Here is a 12,524-nt window from a genome sequence, read left to right as displayed (position 1 = left end):
TCTAGGGATTCAATCGAGAATGTTGGGGTTCCTTAAGGGAAATAGCTAATATATTCTTTCTAGGTAGGTACCAGCTATAAACTGTCACATCTTGAATTTCAATTCTAGTCTTTGATCTGAAAGGAAACTTAGAAATCACCTAGACCTGGGATCTGGATGGGCTGAGAACTGCAGGGTCCTTTAATCTCCTGAAGATATTAGCAAGATATTATACTGGATGATAATTTGGGGGAGTGTCCTTGTCTTTCATCAGATATTCTAGTGGGTCCATTACACAGAAAGATTGAGATCCACTATCCTTGAACAATCACCAGGAGAGTTTGCATATGTATATGCTGTAATGAAAGATGAACCATGTTCTGCGATTCAGGTTGCGTGATATGTCCATGGTCACACAGGTAGCATCAGAGTAGAGGAGATAAACCCAGGTGTCCCAAGGACTGTATTTCCCTGTCATTTAACTTGTATTTATTAATATGTATAATTTCCGTACTGCACTAGGCATTGTGAGGGATGTAGATGTATAAAAGTGACTATATGTTGTCATGGAAGTTATAATTTGTTTGGGGAAAAACGTAAGGCTCTTAAAAGGAAAAGGAATGAACGAAACAGGACCAGTAAAGAATGATGTAAGTATGTGCTTGCTGGCAATTGCAGAGAAGGAATTCAGAGGCCTGATGGTGGGTGGGGTCTGAAGGAAAGAAAGAAACATTATCATGGGACACTGGTGAGGATACTGGCTTCAGTAGCTTGTGTCAATGAGGGAAAGGTGGGATATGTTGAACCTTGAAGTGTTCAGAGCCTTAAAGTGGTCAGAGAATTTCACTCTTGGTCCAGTAGCAAATAAAGAGAATTTGAAGTTTTTACTTTACTACATTATTTTTGCTCCAAGAATCACGCTGATGTCTCTACAAGGTACACAAAGCACAATTCATACTTACTAATTCAGTTCAAAGACGAATAATTTTAGTTTATTTGTTAAAGCAACTTCAATAAACAGTGTTTCTAGACTGAGTTTTGGGTCATTTCCGAAAGACTGAAAAGTAAAAATTAATTTCAGGACAGCTTAAAAGTAGGATGCAGTCACAGTAGGTTGTTGCTTCCCTTATTGCGTCTCTGTATCATTTGCTTGGGGTCATTTCTTCCTGGAGAGTGATTCCTGATGCGTCTGCCTTCCACCAGGCTCCACAGCTGGGAACAGAATTACGCTGGTGCCCTCTGCTGGGATGATATAGGAATTTCAGCAGGAAACAATGGCATCCTGGTCTTTTCAGTGCAGGGATTGAGTCCGTGATTCTGGGCCTACAGCAGCCTCCAGGCTGGATTCATTTAGTGCCATTTACAGGCCTCACAGTCAGGTGTGCTCTGGCATCATGCCTGAATTCAATAACAAAAACGAGTAATCAGATTTTTATTGTTAGGAGGTTGTCATCTAATTTTTAAAAGTAGTCCCAGATAACGGCCCCCTTTCCTCTAACAGTTTGAGAGCTGGACGCTCCTTGCATTGAACACAGTAATGTGACTCATCGTGGGGGGTGGCCATCTTGCTACAGAACAATACATCTTTAAGGGCCAGTGGGAGACTCTGAGGCTGTTCTTTTATCCTGTCCAAATATTGTTTTTTTTTTTTTTAATGGTGAGGAAAGCACATTGATATTCATTGCTGATTTTCTTGGCTAAAATAATCAGAATTAATCCCATGGTGTTAAATTAGATTTAGAGTGTCTACTCTGGTATTCCTTTAGTACCCTGCTCAGCTGACTTTTCTGCTAGAGGTGAAAAAACATTCAGTTGTAATTAAGAAAGGCGTGGGGGAGTGCTGAAAAAGAAATCAAGAGACAGAGGAGTTGTGAATTCTCATGTACAAATTGGTGGTGAACTTTTAAAATAAAATGATGGGGGCTTTGGTGGGGCATGGGAGAGACTGGATTGAAATGATCCTTTTCAACTCCCCACTTTTATTTTATTTTTTTATTTTAGGATCAATAATATGGACATGGAGGTCTGCCTCTGGTTTCCATAACAACCTGGCTTATTGAAAGACTGCAGGCTCCACGAATCCCCAATTATCAGCCTTCCAAGGCTTATTAATGGAGCTGAGGATCCCAGTGAGGCAGGCAGCTCATGTTGGCACGTGCTGCTGGTGGGCTGGCGGGAGGGTGGAGGAGATGGCAGGGGAGATGTGTGGTGAGACAGCAGCCATTTGTCCCCCTGTCACTTGGGGGTGGTGGTGCCGTCATTCAGGATGCTGTGAGAGCATCTTTGAAATCCTGAGTGGCTGAGGCTGCTGTCGCAGGCAGCCCAGAAATCGAAGTAGGGATTGTTTTTCCAGCCCCACCTCAAAAGCCATTCATGTGAAATAAATCCATATGAACACATTACACGTCCCGTATATTTATTGATCTCATAATTAATCGAGGCTTCTTCACAAAAACAATGGTGACTGTATTTCTAATATTAACTCAAGCCTTAATTAAAATGTGAAGCCAACCTAATGCATATTTGATAGCTTTGAATTACTCAGTCTTTGGTCTGGTGTTCACTTATTAGGTCCTTACTGTAGAATAATTATAAGAGCAACAATTCTATTGATGATGATAAAAATACAGATTACATTTACTTGTCTTAAGCCAAGCTTTCTGCTAAATGCTCTGCATGGAGTTTCTTGTTTAAGCTTTACAATGATCTTTTGATGAGGGGTGTCATTGCTCCTCTTTTACAGATGAGGAAACAGACGCAAGAGAACTTAAATGACTTATCTTAGGCTACATGGCTAGTGAGTGTGAGTACAGCAGGATCTTATATAATTATTTTTATTCTTATCATTTAACTTGGGTGTCCTCAAGATAGAGAAAGAATGACATATTTACAGTAAATTCTGTGTTTTCCAATGTGATTGGGAAATGGAACATTCTGGTTAATCAGATGTTTTGATTAATAATTGCCACTGATATTGTTATTGGATTTCCAGTTGGGAAAGGTTTGAGATATAATGAAAGATACACAGCATTAGAAGTATAGTAATCAAAGTCATAAAACACTTTAGAACCATTATAAAAATGCCAATTTTTACTGTAATGTAGAAGTGTTAGTTGATAAAGACTTCTGTTTGACAGAATGTCAGATGAACTGCTTTTATAGCATGGAAATTTCAGTGCCTTAACACTTTGAATATCATATACTTATATTTCAAACTTATTTATATAAACTACCACTGAATTTCAGTATCATCAGAAAAACAATATTTTGGGATCTCTTAGAATATTAGTGATTGGAAAACCTCAAATTCGTTGAAAACCAGAATCTTATACTATGTGGAAAATGGAATATGACACTCCCTTGAGGTGGTTCAATCCAAATCTGCCATAAAGCACTGTGAGAGTAGATTAAAAACTGGCAGACTTTTCATCATAATTGTTCAAACAACAATTGTAATTTTAGTCTCCATAACTGATGATAGATCTTGTTTGCAAGGATCCCGTCTTTTTAAGTATTAAGAGAAGTGGCAATAGTTAACTTACTGAGCATACCATCTAAACATTTTATACGTAATATACCTTATAGCACCCTATTAGGTAGGTACTATCTCTCCACTTTATAGATGGAGGAATCTAGGTACAGGGAGGTTACATAAGGTGCCTAAGGTGTCACATTTGGGAAGAGGTGAGTTCCAGATGCACACTCAGGCAGCCTAGCTCCTAAGTCTCTGTTTTCAACCAGAGGTGTCTATATGCTCCGTCTCCAATTTGTTTCTTCCTATTCTCTCTTGAATATACAACAGTCACATCTACCCTTCCACCCTCCACTGAAACAACTTTACCCAAAGTCAGAAATTACCTCCACAGTGCTAAAATCCAATGGTTAATTGTAAGGCCTCATCTTCTTTGACCTACTAACAGTGTTTGATAGTTGATCAAACTTTCTACTCCTTGAACACTTTTATTACTGCTCTTCTAGCACATTTCCAATTCCTGATATATATATTTTTTCTAACTCCCTGGCTAGTCCCCTTCAGTTTCCTTTGATCTTCCTTCTTTATCTCCGTGTTTCTAAATGGTAGAGTACCCCACAGCTCAGTTTTTGCATCTCCTCTTTTCTCTTTTCTATCTACTTTTATGCCTTTGGTGATCTCCCCCAGTTCATTGCTTTAAATATTGTCTACAGTGTGATAAATCCCAGTGTTCCATCTGCAGCCTAGACCTCTCTCCCTGCTCCAGACATCCGCTTACTCTACGTCTCAACTTGTGTGTCTAATAGACACCTCAAACTAAACATTTTGAAAACCAAACTCCTGTTTTTTCCTCACTGAACCCGCTTCTTTTCCAGTCTTCCTCATCTCTGGAAATGACAAGTCCATCTTTTCTTGTTTAGCCCATATGTCTTGAAATTATCCCTCACTCTTTTTCTCTGACAACATGAAGTCTGTGAGCAAATCTTACTGGCTCCACCTTCAAAATATATCCAGAACCTCAGGATGTCTCACTTTCTCTAGCATCCATATCACTCCAATAAAAGCCAAGTCCTTAAAACAGCCTCAAAGCTCTCCATGATCAGCACCCCCACTAGGTCACCACTTGGACTTCACCTTTTGCTCTTCCTTTCTTGGTCCATTCTGCCATAGTGATTTCTAGGCTGCTCCCTCAGCAACCGGGTGTGCTCACATCTAGGGCGTTTTCACTTACCATTCCTTCTGCCCTGAAACCTCCCTCCTCTAGATGCTCATATCATTCACTCTTTGACCTTCTTCAGCTCTCTGTTTAAATGTCATCTTTTCAAAGAAACTTTCTCTCTGTTTGACATAGTCACCTCATCCTCATCTCATTAATCCCTATTCTCCTTCCCAACTCAATTTTTTTCATAGCTGTCACCAAGATCTAATAAATTATGCCTTTTATTTATTTATTTGTAGTATAATAAAAGCTCCATGAAGACAGGGTGTTTTGGTTTTACTATGGTTTTGTTCACTGCTGTATCCCTAGCAACTAGAACAGGTAGTGAATGCTCAATAGACAGTCATTCATTCAGTGAAAGCTCTCCATGATCAGCACCCCCACTAGGTCACCACTTGGACTTCACCTTTTGCTCTTCCTTTCTTGGTCCATTCTGCCATAGTGATTTCTAGGCTGCTCCCTCAGCAACCGGGTGTGCTCACATCTAGGGCGTTTTCACTTACCATTCCTTCTGCCCTGAAACCTCCCTCCTCTAGATGCTCATATCATTCACTCTTTGACCTTCTTCAGCTCTCTGTTTAAATGTCATCTTTTCAAAGAAACTTTCTCTCTGTTTGACATAGTCACCTCATCCTCATCTCATTAATCCCTATTCTCCTTCCCAACTCAATTTTTTTCATAGCTGTCACCAAGATCTAATAAATTATGCCTTTTATTTATTTATTTGTAGTATAATAAAAGCTCCATGAAGACAGGGTGTTTTGGTTTTACTATGGTTTTGTTCACTGCTGTATCCCTAGCAACTAGAACAGGTAGTGAATGCTCAATAGACAGTCATTCATTCAGTGAATGAGGGAGAAGATAACGTGTGTGTGTGTGTGTGTGTGTGTGTGTGTGTGTGTGTGTGTGTGTGTATCTGTATATACATAATAGGTAGCTCTTTTGGTCATGATCCCATCCACATTAGGTGGCAAAGGTGACCCCAAATCACTTGCACACTCAATTGGTTTACTCCTTATCACCACCGAAGAAACTCCATCTCTGCCACCTGGGCAGATGTTCTCCCATCTTCCTTTGCCCCTGCAAGTTCTTTGGTGATTCATATAGTTCTCACATGTAGTGCCTCCTAATGACCAGAAGATGTGGGCAGCTGAACACTGTAACTGGGTTGTGTTTGTGGCACCAGAGCACCAGATCCATGTTCTAGCCTCACTGCTTCCTAATCACCCTGCATGGAGTACAGGCCACAGGGAAGAAATTGTTTCATTTCCCAATGCAAAAGATATATCTTTAACAGCAGAAAACCATTTTAGCAAATTCAAAACCACCAGGAATTCTGCCCTGACTGGAAATAGAGGGGAAAAACACACCTTTGCTTAGGAGTAAGCTGCCTTTCTTTTATGTTGAATCATCAAAGTCATGAAAGCTTTAATGTCTAAAAGAGTCTTTGGTGGATTCACTCTTTTTATTGTCGTAAATTATAGTTAACTCAGCATTTACCTGTAAGTAGCCCTTTTTTAGTATGTTGAATTTGCTTACATGTTGATCATAGCTCAATGTGATTGGGACATTTTTCGTATAGGAACATTTCTTCAAAGAAATCACTGCATAAAAGTGCACAGGCCGCTCTGTTGGTCACAATCAGTCAGAGTCCGAGGATTAAGTCTCATACCATCTATTAGCTTTGCACAATTGGAAAACAGTTTTGTGTCCCAGATAATTGCAATAAAACCAGTAGGTCTTCTCTTGGATTCTAACTGTGGTTGGTAAGGTTGCCTGAATAAAGGCAAAGCACCGAGGCAAGCAATAAAAATGGTCTGTTTAGCTGTAGACAGACTTTGGTGAGAAAGGGCTGCTCTTCATTCCTGATGAGGTCCATGGGGTATGTTTGTATGTGGTGGCACTGAGTCAGGAAGTGGAGTGGAAAGATATGGGTAGGGGGTGGGAGTGGGCACAAAACTGGGTGATGAGAGAGGCAAGGAGATGGGGGTGTCAGTGCTATCTGGAAATCCCGGTGTAAAAGGAAGGTGTGGTGGGAGCCAGGGTGACAGCAAGCAACTATAAAACTTTATAGGAAACCTCTGATGCTAGGAATTTGTACAGGAACAAAATATGTTTGTGTGCTTAATGGTTTGCCCCAGAACTGGTAACCCTTCATTTCCTACTCAACCCCTCAACATTCCCACTACCATCCTCCTTTATTGGAACAGCTGTCCAACCCTTACATATGACGAGGAAAAATGGGAGGAGCAGGAAGGAAGGACACTGTAGGTATAAGGAGCTATGATTAGTCCTCATTGCTGTGGGCTTGTAAAAGTGGCAACCATTCTTGGGGATTAGGATTTCCTACTCTGGAGACTTAGGTAGGCAATTGTGGATCATGTCTATTTACTGTGGAAAGCTTTGGTTTACTGAGGAAGTACTTTGGTACTGGTAGGAGGTTGATGGGAATATAATCATTCCAATTCAGCTATTCATCTTAGCAACCTGTGTCCTGACACCTGCTGGGTCTGGCAGATTTGTACCTTGTCACCACGTGTGTAACGTGCATAAGAGAAATAGTAACAGAGTTAGTGCCACTCTTTCACAAAGAGAGTGTCTTCTCTTGTCCTCTCCCATATTACTCTTAACACCCTCTGTACCGTCACTTCCAGCCTCTCTTCCCCTTTCTCCACCAACATGCTCCCACCCAGATCTCCTGAGAGTCATTACTACTCAGCCCATCAGCCAAAGTTAGTGGGTTTCTATGGTAACCAGGCAGCTGGTGTCTAGACACTCTGAGAGATGCCTTGCAATTGAACTGCAAATCTAGCTTCTATCACACACCCTCCTCTCTTCCCTCCTCCTCTTTCCTCCCATTTCCCTTTTATTTACAGCAGGCATTAATGCTGACACTGGATGGAGTTTCCTTTTGACAGGCCATTAAAGGAAGGAGGGGAAGAGAGAGAGAGAGTGAAAAACCCAAACTTACTGTCTTGTCATATCAGTGCAGTGAGAGAGAACTGAGGTGACAGACTCCGACCTGGCTCGTTCTTTCTTCCTCACGAAGGATTTTATTTAATTAAAATATTTTAAATTAGAAAACAGAGCCACTAGTCCATTGGGAATCATAAGCATCTTTAAGAGCCAGTAAAAGCAATTTCAGGATAGAGCTTCCGCTGATGGCACGGGGTTGAGGTAGAATTTTTTCACTATCTCTGGGCAATCAATGTGATTTCTGTTTCTGTGATGCTCAGGGGAATTACATGTCTGTAGGATCACTAGAAGAAAAACTATAGAGTGGGATATAGACAAATACAAGGAAGGGCATTAAGTGATGCCTCAGATCTGGAAAAGTCAAGTCCAAATTCTCTCTTATTTATCCTGAGAAAGAGAAAAGCAGCCCCGACAGCCAGGAGCTGGCCTGTGCTCACAAGTCAGCCTTAGTGTTCTCCTGTTAACATAAGCAATTTTACAGAACACCAATATCAGACAAGAGCACTTTCTGTGAGGCGTTATGACAAAGCAAGACCACCACAATCGTGTCTGAACACAGACTAAATATGGACATTTTCCAAACCATAAAACGACACCTATTTTCCTAACCTGGCTAGTGTGAATAATGACTCTTCCTTCATTTCTTCTTCTTTCTAGATATTTATTGAGATATCTAATCATCAAATTACCCCTGTTTTGTGACAGCATTCTAATCCAGAGCAAAGTTCTGCTTCCTTGATTCATCTCCCAATCACCTAACACAAGCCCAAATAAGTTTTTTTTAATCTCTTCTTATTGAGGTGCCTGATGGTTCTCCATGGTATACATATATTCTTCATAGCTGCAACATGTAGATAAACCCAATTTTGTTTGACTACATATATGTTTCTGGAGTGTTTGGCTAGAAGGTGTTGATGCTTCATAGAACTTTTTCTATATTATTATGTATACTTAAGTTAATTTCAGTGAAAAAATTTTTTTCCTGATGCAGTCTACAAAGAAAATGTAGAATTGAATCTTGAGTTGTGATCATGTTAGGAGACAGTGAGAAAAAAACTAGACCCAGACTGGCAAAGGAAAAGTTAGGAAACAGCAGAAATAAATCCAGAACATAGTCTTCATTGAAGTTAAGAAAGAAGAATATTTTAAGAAGGTGTCAAAGCCAAAATATATCAACAAGGAGATAATTGCGTCCAAGATATTGCAATAGGAACCCCAGGTCCCAATAGAGTTTTGGCGGAGTGATTTTCCATTCGACTTTTATAGGAAGGAGTAGACAAGTTACTGGAGGATTATTTACAGCTGGGGTTGTTTTGCAATCGGGGGAAGTCTAGTCAACTGAGCAGGGTTTGTTTATCTGTGTGTCTAGCTCATTTCAATGGGACAAACAATTCTAATTTCAGCTAAACATTGTGAGACAAAAGATGGGAAGTTGGAGTATCTGGGTCTGGTTGTGTCAGCAGGTTCAGGCTGCAGGAGAAGAGTTTATGTTTGGCCTTGATACAGTTAAACAAGAGAGTCACCCCTGAGTATTATGGAAGTTCTGAGAAAGATCGGACAGCAAATCACATGGAGAAGGGTGTAGTTAGCCATTTCCTGGAGTACAAAAGGATGGGGGAATTTCAAAAAGCACAAGATTGGGGGAATTTCTTAACTGTCGCTGTTTGCTGAAATGTACACCTCAGGTAAAGGTCACCACTCAAAAGAAAGAATAGTCAAAGAAAGATAAAAAACAAGGGTAAATGAGAGAAGGCCTTAGAGTTTGGAATATAATTTTTTTTTGTTTGTTTTTGGTGAATTGAAGAAGAGCACTGTTAGAAAAATGGTAAGGTTAAANGGATACAGTTAAACAAGAGAGTCACCCCTGAGTATTATGGAAGTTCTGAGAAAGATCGGACAGCAAATCACATGGAGAAGGGTGTAGTTAGCCATTTCCTGGAGTACAAAAGGATGGGGGAATTTCAAAAAGCACAAGATTGGGGGAATTTCTTAACTGTCGCTGTTTGCTGAAATGTACACCTCAGGTAAAGGTCACCACTCAAAAGAAAGAATAGTCAAAGAAAGATAAAAAACAAGGGTAAATGAGAGAAGGCCTTAGAGTTTGGAATATAATTTTTTTTTGTTTGTTTTTGGTGAATTGAAGAAGAGCACTGTTAGAAAAATGGTAAGGTTAAATAAGGAAGGTGAAGTGGCTTAATTACAATTTATTCTTTCATAAAGTTTGTTAATCAAAGATATAAAAAATGGGTTTGTAAACTTCATGAGGAAAGAGGCTATCTTTGCATTTTTGAAGGGCTATCCTGTGTAAGAATATATTGAAGATATATTTGTTCTGTGTTATTCCAGAAGACAGAATTCCATAAAAGCTTAGGGAGGTAGATTTTAGCTGCGTATCAGGAATAATTTACACCGAGAGCTGTAATGACCTGTTGAAGCAGAGGCTGTCCATCTGCTTAGGAGTGTTATAGGAGATTTCTGCATTAGGTGGGAGATTGCTAGAGGTCTCCAAGGCCCCTTCCTACTCTAAGGTTTCTGTATTTGTTTTGATTTCTCTCAAGTAAATAGGGTTGTGAAAGAAGAGAGATAATAGGAGGCAGTTTCTAGACATAAGATGTGTCTTAGAAAATGACTTCATTGGAGAAAAAAACATAGGGTGGAGAAAAGAGAGAGGGATGATTTTTCAAATGGCAATATTATATGATAGACAGAACATATATGATTCTACAGTTCTATCCCAGATAAGATATACACTTACCATGAATCTTGGTTCTTTAACTGCTTATTGTCCCAATGTCCCCAAATAGTCTAAGCTATAACATTCTTTGCCACTAAATATAAGAGCCTTGAGATCTTTGACTAAAAAAGAGAAAAATCAGTACAAATACTAATATTACTTTTTCAGTATGGTTCTGGTTGTGTTCCAATGAGTGCTATTGATTCTTAAAGCAATTTTTTTTATTCAAAAGCAGCACCATAATTTAACAGGCCCCAGGAAGCCAAAGCACACAATGAGTGCAAAGTGAATTGTCTCAGTAAGAGATGGGGATTGCTTTTATTTACCCTCGTGCAAGCACATAATACAAACACCTTTCTTGTTACAATAGTATTTTAAAAATTAACTTCGAAACTGAGTAAAATTTTCACAGTTGGCATCTTAACATACTGCTAGCACTGGGATGTGGAGTGGGTGGTTGATGGCAGGGGTGGTAGGTGAGGGGAATGACACACACTTTTATTTCCTCTTCTTCAGGACATAGAAATGATCTCTCATGAATTTCTCTGGATTTTCTTTATTCAATAATTTTTTAGTTATTTAATTTATGAAACCTACCATAATCAATGGTAACTATTCAGCCTAAGTTACTAATTTTAGAGGTCCCCATTTTCTTCCCCTTTTTGAAGAATATCCACTTCACCTTTCACGATCTGAACATAACGTGTTGAAATTTGATAAAACAATAATCCTCAACCCTGGTTCTGCAAGTCTCCAGAATATCTAAAGTTTACTTTTGGTAGCTCTTACAGCAAAATTATATTGAATTACATTGTATTGCACAAAGGAAAATAGGAATGGAGGCAGGGAGGAGTAGAGTCACATAGTACATTTAGGACTACTGGGGAGGGATGCAAGTTAAAATCAAATGGTAGAATCCACTCATCCGCAAAGGCTGTGAAAGGCAGTGGGGTCTTATGGAAGGACTGTTGGATTCTAATCAGCTGTGTGATTTTGGGCAAGTCACAAACATTGTCTGTCTTCAGTTTTTCTCATAGGGAATGAGGGACTGAGATCAGATCATCACTAAGGTCTCCTTCAGCATTCATTGCTGCATAATTTTATGAACAATTACAAGGCAAGTCTGTGACAATATGTACAGATTTTGTATTTTTGTCCTGAATTATGTGATTTAGCCATTTGCATTGACAAAATTAGCAAGATAACTGCCAAGTCTCTAGTTTCCTTTGTGTTGTGTAGATAAGGGAAATTAAACAACAAAAATAAATAATTGTCTGAGTAGTCTCTAGTACTACCCAAACACATCGTGGCAAGTCATGGTAAGGCATGAGCTGAATATGACTCATGAATGCAGTGCTTTTATTCTAAAAATTTAAATGTTGCCCAAGCAATAGATATTCATAAATAGGAAATATTTCCAAGCAGCTCTAGTCACTACTGGTGTGACTCTTAATAGTATTAGAATTATGTCTAGCTTTGGTTTCTGTATTTTAATCCTGGAGTCAGATAATCAAATTATTTAATCAAATATCAGATCACAGGATTTGGCAAACCCAGATCTGTTTTTGCTTTTAAAGATAAATGTTGGAAATATCAACTTTGTAATAAGACATATTAACTCAATGTATATATTAAGACATTACCACTGAATAATGGAATTTTTAAATGGAAATCAGTATAACCTGGAAGATAGTTTATTAACTTTCTCAAAGTCTGACGACACAAATTACTACCTTAACACTTTTGTAACTGATCACTAGATAAATTCTAGGGTGACTCATTGTTGAAAACAATAAAATACCTAAGAAAAATCAAACTTTTGAAATGGCTGGTACAATGTGTAAGCAGTCTAGTTCAATAAATGTGGAAAACTGAGAAAGAAAAACTAAGAGTGCATCCGATGAAAAATGACCAACAAACACTATTAGCCCGATCAATTTTTCCTCATCTTCTAAGTATGGACCTAAATAATTCACATCAAATACATGAGGTCTTATTTTTTAAAAATTATTAACTTCCTCCAAAATGCAACAGGAAGAATTATAGAAAATCCTTTGAGGTGGGTGGTGGAGACAGGATGCTGACTTCAGTTATGTTTGAACAAGTTTCTAAGTATGGACCTAAATAATTCACATCAAATACAT

General features: G+C 38.9%; 1 protein-coding gene across 1 annotated transcript in view; it reads left to right on the top strand.

Moving 5' to 3' along the window:
- GAP43 (growth associated protein 43) overlaps positions 1 to 12,524 on the top strand; it is a 103,913-nt gene that overhangs the window by 74,354 nt on the left and 17,035 nt on the right. The gene's annotated exons all lie outside the window — the stretch shown is intronic.

The sequence above is a fragment of the Galeopterus variegatus genome, unplaced genomic scaffold (assembly GCF_000696425.1).
Source record: "Galeopterus variegatus unplaced genomic scaffold, G_variegatus-3.0.2 Scaffold355, whole genome shotgun sequence".
NCBI lineage: Eukaryota > Metazoa > Chordata > Mammalia > Dermoptera > Cynocephalidae > Galeopterus > Galeopterus variegatus.
The sequence above is the reverse complement of the archived record's forward strand: the minus strand, read 5'-3'. Positions and strand labels throughout refer to the sequence as shown.